The sequence below is a fragment of the Patiria miniata genome, unplaced genomic scaffold, assembly GCF_015706575.1.
Source record: "Patiria miniata isolate m_02_andy unplaced genomic scaffold, ASM1570657v1 HiC_scaffold_22, whole genome shotgun sequence".
Lineage (NCBI taxonomy): Eukaryota > Metazoa > Echinodermata > Asteroidea > Valvatida > Asterinidae > Patiria > Patiria miniata.
This window is the reverse complement of record NW_024037061.1, coordinates 11443117-11451510: the sequence shown is the minus strand read 5'-3', so window position 1 is coordinate 11451510 and position 8394 is coordinate 11443117. Positions and strand designations below refer to the sequence as shown.

The window sequence follows — 8394 nt, the reverse complement described above, 5'->3', positions numbered from 1 at the left end:
ATACTTTGGTCACGTAATGCCAACTTTCGGCAAACGGTTCTCTTCTACACTGCATGTTTATCTCTTGAAATATGAATGATTTAAAATACTTGGCATTAAACTTTTTAATGTGGGTCAACAAACATGCAAAGGATGCTTAAAATAGGGCAGTTGCGTCACATGGCACATGGTCTATTATGACAACCACACGCTTTTAGAAATCAAGTGGCAAGAAACTGCGCCACAAAATAAACTGATGATAAAACATAATTCTACGTCAAAGTGTTCAATCAATATAGTGGATCAAGCTATTTAGTCTGAGTAAAAGGGAAATTTTACTTGAGAAAAATGGTGAAACTATATTATACTTGCTTGTGTTGTAATGGGTGACTGTCTACAAGGACGATACATCATCCACAGTTTGAAGTGCATTAGAGCCAAATAGGTAGAGTAAAAGTTATTAATAATCGAAACTAATTCAAGCAAAGTATTTAAATACGCCGTGGTCGGTTAAGGGTACTGGACTAATCACTCTGCTGGTTATCCAACGGCAATTGGGGTGGTCGGCTGTGGAGGGACGTCGAACGGAGTGGTCGGCTGTGGAGGGGGGTCGAACGGAGTAGTCGGCTGTGGAGGGACGTCGAACGGGGTGGTCGGCTGTGGCGGGACGTCAAACGGAGTGGTCGGCTGTGGAGGGACGTCAAAGGGAGTGGTCGGCTGTGGAGGTACGTCGAACGGGGTGGTCGGCTGTGGCGGGACGTCGAACGGAGTAGTCGGCTGTGGAGGGACGTCAAAGGGAGTGGTCGGCTGTGGAGGTACGTCGAACGGGGTAGTCGGCTGTGGAGGGACGTCGAACGGAGTGGTCGGCTGTGGAGGGAGGTCGAACGGAGTAGTCGGCTGTGGAGGGACGTCGAACGGAGTGGTCGGCTGTGGCGGGACGTCGAATGGAGTGGTCGGCTGTGGAGGGACGTCAAAGGGAGTGGTCGGCTGTGGAGGTACGTCAAACGGGGTGGTCGACTGTGGAGGAACGTCGAACGGGGTGGTCGGCTGTGGCGGGACGTCGAACGGAGTGGTCGGCTGTGGAGGTACGTCGAACGGGGTAGTCGGCTGTGGAGGGACGTCGAACGGGGTGGTCGGCTGTGGAGGGGTGGTTGTTGTGGTGGTCGTTGGTACAGGGGTTGTTGTTGTGGTGGTCGTTGGTACAGGGGTTGTTGTTGTGGTGGTCGTTGGTAAAGGGGTGGTTGTTGTGGTGGTCGTTGGTACAGGGGTTGTTGTGGTGGTTGTTGGTACAGGGGTTGTTGTGGTGGTCGTTGGTACAGGGGTTGTTGTTGTGGTGGTGGTTGGTATAGGGGTTGTTGTTGTGGTGGTGGTTGGTACAGGGGTTGTTGTTGTGGTGGTGGTTGGTATAGGGGTTGTTGTTGTGGTGGTGGTTGGTACAGGGGTTGTTGTTGTGGTGGTGGTTGGTACAGGGGTTGTTGTTGTGGTGGTGGTTGGTACAGGGGTTGTTGTGGTGGTGGTTGGTACAGGGGTTGTTGTTGTGGTGGTCGTTGGTACAGGGGTTGTTGTTGTGGTGGTCGTTGGTACAGGGGTTGTTGTTGTGGTGGTGGTTGGTACAGGGGTTGTTGTTGTGGTGGTGGTTGGTACAGGGGTTGTTGTTGTGGTGGTGGTTGGTACAGGGGTTGTTGTTGTGGTGGTGGTTGGTACAGGGGTTGTTGTGGTGGTGGTTGGTACAGGGGTTGTTGTTGTGGTGGTGGTTGGTACAGGGTTGTTGTTGTTGTGGTGGTGGTTGGTATAGGGGTTGTTGTTGTGGTGGTCGTTGGTACAGTGGTTGTTGTTGTTGTGGTGGTGGTTGGTACAGGGGTTGTTGTTGTGGTGGTCGTTGGTACAGGGGTTGTTGTTGTGGTGGTGGTTGGTACAGGGGTTGTTGTTGTGGTGGTGGTTGGTACAGGGGTTGTTGTTGTGGTGGTCGTTGGTACAGGGGTTGTTGTTGTGGTGGTCGTTGGTACAGGGGTCGTTGTGGTGGTAGTCGTTGGTGGGGGGGTTGTTGTCGTGGTGGGGGTCGGTTCAAGTGTTGTTGTGATTAATTCCTCAGAGGTGCTACCTCCGCTGCTGCTACTGTCACTGCTGTCACTTCCACTTCCACTACTGCTGCTGCTGCTGTCGCTGTCACTGTCATTGCTGCTGTCGCTGTCACTGTCACTGCCACTGTCACTTTCACTGCCACTACTGCTGCTGTCGCTGCTGCTGTCGCTGCCACTGCCACTTCCACTTCCACCACTGCTGCTGCTGCTGTCGCTGTCACTGTCACTGTCATTGCTGCTGTCGCTGTCACTGTCACTGTCACTGCCACTGTCACTTTCACTGCCACTACTGCCGCTGTTGCTGCCGCTGTCGCTACTACTGCCGCTGTCGCTGCCGCTGTCGCTACCACTGTCACTGCCACTACTGCCGCTGTCGCTGTCACTGCTACTGTCGCTGTCGCTGTGACTGTGCCAGTGCCAGTGCTTGTGCTTTTTGTGCTTTTTACCTAATGAAAGTATATGAACAAGAAAGGAACTCAAGAGAAACCAATACGTATATGTGTATTAGGCCTATGCTATGCTCCCCCCAAAAAAGACCCAATTTTTTTTTAAAGTGATGTCGCCATGAAGGCGGGCACTGCGTACACCACCATGTTTTCCTCAAATTAGTTTGGTTAAAGAGTGGTCAGACATTGCCTCAGATTGCACCACAGAGCATCTAGTAGAACCCAACAATTTCTCGGGGCTCTTAAGCGAGCGCCGAACCCCTCGCCGTAATTTTTTGGGGGACCAAAAATTGTTTTAGGCCCCCCCAAAAAGAAATGTGTTCTATATCCGCCCTTGGCTCTGCTGAGAAAAAGAAAAATCCATTTGATGGATTTTCCTCATGGTGACCAATGGAAGAAATCCGAGTGATGACCAATTTCAATTCTTGCTCCTTGCGAACATTGATAACAATCAACAACATTGGAAAATGGAGCTGGAACTATCAACGATCGTGGACCGATTCGGGGTGAGATCTGATTGAAAAGATAATATAACTTCTCAATTCAATTTCAAGATTCATTTTCGGGATTTCACCCCCTCCCCCTCGTTGGAACTCGAATTTTAAGATAAAATACATGTATCACCCACCCTCTGCGCTGTGGATTAACCCAACGAACAGCACAAGTGCAAGTAGCAGAACAATGGATGCCCTCATTTTGGCTGATATCGCCTCTCAGCTCAGTGAGTAGGTCAAGATTCGTCTGCAAACAAAGAACAGTTTCTTGAGTTAGTCGTCGAGTTCAGAAACATGACGCGAGTCATGCGACTGACGTGATATATGTTTTTGTTTACAATTCGGACAGGGAAAGTTTTTACGGAATGGAGTGGGGATATATTGTGGTAGGGTCTATGTGAGACTAAGTTTACCACACTAAGAATCAATCTCAAATAGATTATTTTCAACAATACCCTTGCATGAAATAATGACAAAAATTACACGTCAAGACAATTAATTACGCATTATAAATTCCAAGTAGTGATGTAGATATAATTCATCATGAAGCAGTTATAATTTTGATAAACTTTCTAGAAAATAGACGCAAGCCTGTGGTCACAACTTTGATTAATGTCATTTATGCTTTACATGCATTCCAGCGATTGCCATTTAAGGCGCCATTAACCCCATACGAAGGCATCAGTATAATTTTATTCTATTGACAGAAACAATATACACATCAGATATTTGGTTTTACGTCGTAATAAAGCGTAAAGTACTCACTCTTTCAACAAGACTAACCTTTTTTCTAATCTCCAGAGGTAGAAAGTCAATCAAATGAAACTGGACCACCGTTTTCGAGCAAAGTAACTGAACGGCTCTCAACCATTGCATTTTTATATGAAAATTTAGGATCCATTAATTAGGAACAGGTGTCTAGATTGCTGTGGTGTCCAGATTGCTGTTCTTTCATCCCGTTAAAAAAATGCCAAGGACTTCGTTGTTTTCGAACTCGCGAACACTTTGTCAAATTAATTAAATCTCATTCAATTCAAACAAAACTTTTATTTTCACAGAAAACAGTGCTAAGCAAAGGACACGCCAATATATTAGGCATCCGATCCACCTGTCAACAAAACCGGATGTTGTTTATCACAATACAAAAGTTATCAAATTAATCGACTGATGTATTGAAACATAACATTGCTTGCGGAAACGACTTCTATTGACAGGCACAGATGACGTTTTTCAAACACACGTCGCCCATGACCAGATCCATACAGGAAAAGCCCCTTCGAGGTGAAGGCTACCCATCTATACACTGAGCGGGGAAAAGACAAAATATGTAGACAGAGTATAGATGTTGGTCATTCTATAAATTAGGGGTCCAATATGACAATTTGTCTTTTTAGTTTTATAACTAAATAGCAAATGTATTAAAGTTAATGATACTTTATGTGTAACAAACACCAATAAAAGTTGCATTGGTAAAACCTACAAATTTGTTATCGTATCCCATTTACTTCCTGTTTTGGTTAAAACCTAAGCGGACAATTCTTATTGGCTAAAAAGTGGGACACAAATTACAGTCTCAAAATATTTACATTTTTGCCTCCTTAAAAGGTAAACTATATGCCATTTTTAAGGTCAAAATGATGGAGGTACTAACACAATTTCAACATGAGATACAATTTTTAAAGAAATAATTGGGTGAAGATGTGATATGGTGCTCCCCAATATGGAGGTTTTACATGTAACATTGGATGCTCCCTTGTAACTGTTACGTGTGAACCAATTCTCCTGTGTGTACATTTAAAAGCGTCTTGGGGACGTCTCTATAGTCCGAAGTACCATATGGTCCGACGTCCCATTGGTTCGAAGTCCCATTGGTCTGAAGTCCCATTGGTCCGACGGTACATTGCTGTATACGTTCCATTGGTATAAACGTCCCATTCACGGTCCAACGTCCCATTGGTCCGACGCCCCATAGGATTAGGGTTAGGGTTAAGGTTTGGGTCAGTCAACCTGAACTAGTGGAACTACACAGTATTATGTTTCGTCGAACCAATGGGACGTCGGACCAGTGGCGCACCCAAGGGGGGGGGGGCGCTTGGGGGGTTTGAGCCCCGCCCCAAGAGGTTGTCAATTGTTTTTTTTTTTTTTTTTTTATAGCCCCACGATTTGGCCTTGGTGAGATGAATGTGGCCTGTTTTCGAGTAGTATAATAGGGGTGTAAGTGGCGCCACCAACGTCAAAATAGACCGCCCCTAAAAAAACCCAATTTTTTTCTGCGGCCAAAAACTTTGGGCAAACTTTTTTGTAAAAAATTCAACTGTTAACAAATTTGTAAAAAGATTTTTTGAGCCCCCCCCCCAAACCAAATCCTGGGTGCGCCACTGCGTCGGACCAATGGTACTTCGGACTATCGAGACGTAACCAAGTGTCTTTCATTGCTTCCCTTGTGCCGGTTTTCACTGGTATCATTAATGACACTGCATGGCATCATTAATGACAGTTTACTGTTTGGTGATGTACCGGATGATATGAAAGTTGCTCAGATACGACCTCTTTTAAAGAAGCCGCATCTAAACAAAGAGGAAATGAAGAATTACAGACCAGTGTCGAATCTTTCCCTTTTGAGTAAAACCCTTGAGAGGGTAGTCTTAATGCAACTCTCATCTTTCTTAATTGAGAACAATCTACATGACCCGCATCAATCTGCCTTCCGTGCTAATCACAGCGTCGAGTCTGCCACCCTCAAAATCCAAAATGACCTGTTGCAGGCTATGGACAAGCGCAAGATATCATTGCTCGTGTTGCTCGACCTATCAGCAGCTTTTGATACAGTTGACCATCCCACATTATTCAGCCGCCTCAACACTCGTATTGGGATAGATGGAGTTGCATTAGACTGGTTTAAATCATACCTTAATGATATACAGTATACAATGCCACTTGGTGAAATCATTCGAAAGCATGGTCTATCCTATCATTGTTATGCAGATGATACCCAATTATATATGTCAGTAGACCCTCAACAACACAATGTTGATTCAGCAATCCAGCAGATGGAAACATGCATTGATGACGTACGTTCTTGGATGACTCACAACTGGCTCAAATTCAACGATGAAAAGACCGAATTTATCATCATAGGTTCAAAGCAGCAATCGTGCAAAGTTCATGTTCCATCCATAAGGGTTGGTGATTCAACCATCATGCCATCAAATCAAGTTAGAAATCTCGGCATTATCTTTGATTCATCTCTATCCATGGAACCTCACCTTACATCAATCTCTAGATCAGTCTGCATGTCGATCCGTAACATCGGACACATACGAAAATATCTTGACAAACACACAACTGAAATACTTGTTCACGCTTTCATCACATCCAAAATTGACATGGGCAATTCACTATTGTATGGCATTAACCTAAATCAACTTTGCAGCGACTACAAAACATCAGTGCCAGACTAATCTCTCTCACTAGTAAACATTCTCACATCACTCCTGTACTAGCAGATCTCCACTGGCTTCCAGTATTATACAGAATCAAATACAAACTTGGCCTATTCGTGTTCAAAATCCTCCACAACAATGCGCCGGAGTATCTCATCGACCTCATCCACCCGTACTCAACAGCACGCACCGGACTCCGCTCCAGTGAGCTCATGATGCTTCACGAGCCCAGGACCTCCACTCTTTGGGGTGACAGATCCTTTACTGCAGCATCAGCCCGAGTGTGGAACCAAATCCCTCTGGCTATCAAATCATCTCCATCCATCACAACATTTAAGACAAACATAAAATTTCACCTGTACAAACAAGCTTACTCTCACAACACACAATCCTAACTTGACTTTCTCCTCGAGCGCCATGAGCGCCTTTTTTAGGCGGATACCGGCGCTTTACAAATGTTCTTTTATTATTATTTCATTGTCAAATTGCTTACTTTTCCTTGGTATTCAAATTCTGTCCATTAAATATAAGGATAAGAAAACAACAATGCAGCAATGCTAAATACAAAACAATACACGACGTCTGTAATATTTCACACGTAACATGGTGTCCTGTGGTATCCCAGTTACGTGTAAAACCTAGTGTTCTTAATATTCCAGATGACATGAAGTTGATCTCCTTTCTGTTGAAAAGGCTTGTGCGTTACCATCTTGATGGAAGTAAATACATATTATGAAAAGCAAGATTGACCATAAATAAAATAACTTAAAGTTTTCGAGACCTTTTAATGCGTCCCACTTTGGACCCCTAATTTATAGAAAAACCCATATAGGTTGTTATTGAATGGTGTGCTTGGGTTAGCGGGCACCAGGAGCTCCAATGTGATTCAGTATGATCCCTCGACCATCGGAGTATACGAATTCTCCTGGAACTTTGAAAAAACAACTCAAGTCAAAACCATTAAAAAGTCGGATATAATATTTATAATATTTAGCATTATGGTCAAACTTTTGTACAGATACAATTTTGTTTTTGTTTTCAGGATAGTGAAATATCAGTGGAACGAGCAGATATGCAATGTCCCGATTTGATCATCCTTTCTAACGCTTGTGTCAGGGCAATAGAGGGAGTCGAACCACCAAGGAGGAAGTAAGTTCACGCAAATCCATTAAAAAATACATCTGCGTTTACATAGCGAGGCTTTATGGGGCCCAACTGGGAAAGACTGCAATAGGACGTTTGCGATATGTGCCCCCCCCCATGATATTCTGATACCCCCTGTGCCCCTCCCCCAACTAAAAAAAATCCTAGCTACGCCACTGAGTAACAGACGAAAGTCATCGGTTAGATGGACCCGTCTGGTGAATATTTTTGAAGTCTGTGCATGATTTAAACATCTATTACCCTGCGCTTTGCAATATTGATTCAGACATTAGTATTTAATCTGATACACGAAGATCTTGCCTTCTAAAAAAAAATATAGATACCGTCACGGTAACCTTGCCGACTTGATTGTTTGCATTGAGAAAAAATGAGCCCATGGCCATGCGTTTGATTTGTCTGGACATAAACATGAACAGTACTATAATATTATGACAAAGGGACTGCACTGCATGGATGTGTACTTGTTTATGTCGGGACATTCCGTCTTCTACTACATGTATAATAATTGAACAGACTGTATGCGGCTTGATGTGTCAGTTGGATCGAGGTGCGTCAATCTGACAGATCACTGGCAATTTTGTGATAAGCAAGGCTATTTAAAAAATATTTTAAAAATATTTGGCTTGCTCCATTTCACACAAAAAACATAAAGGGATAAAGTGCATCTTAATGTGATAAGCAAGGATATTTAAAAATATTTGGCTTGCTCCATTTCACACAAAAAACATAAAGGGATAAAGTGCATCTTATTGTATCAATTTTAGTAATTCCTTTTTTAAAGTTGATA

At 43.8% G+C, this 8394-nt stretch overlaps 1 pseudogene; it reads right to left on the bottom strand.

The window, feature by feature from the left end:
* Nucleotides 1-519: 519 nt before the first annotated feature.
* On the bottom strand, nucleotides 520-3201 carry LOC119730065 (annotated as a pseudogene).
* Nucleotides 3202-8394: the final 5193 nt, after the last annotated feature.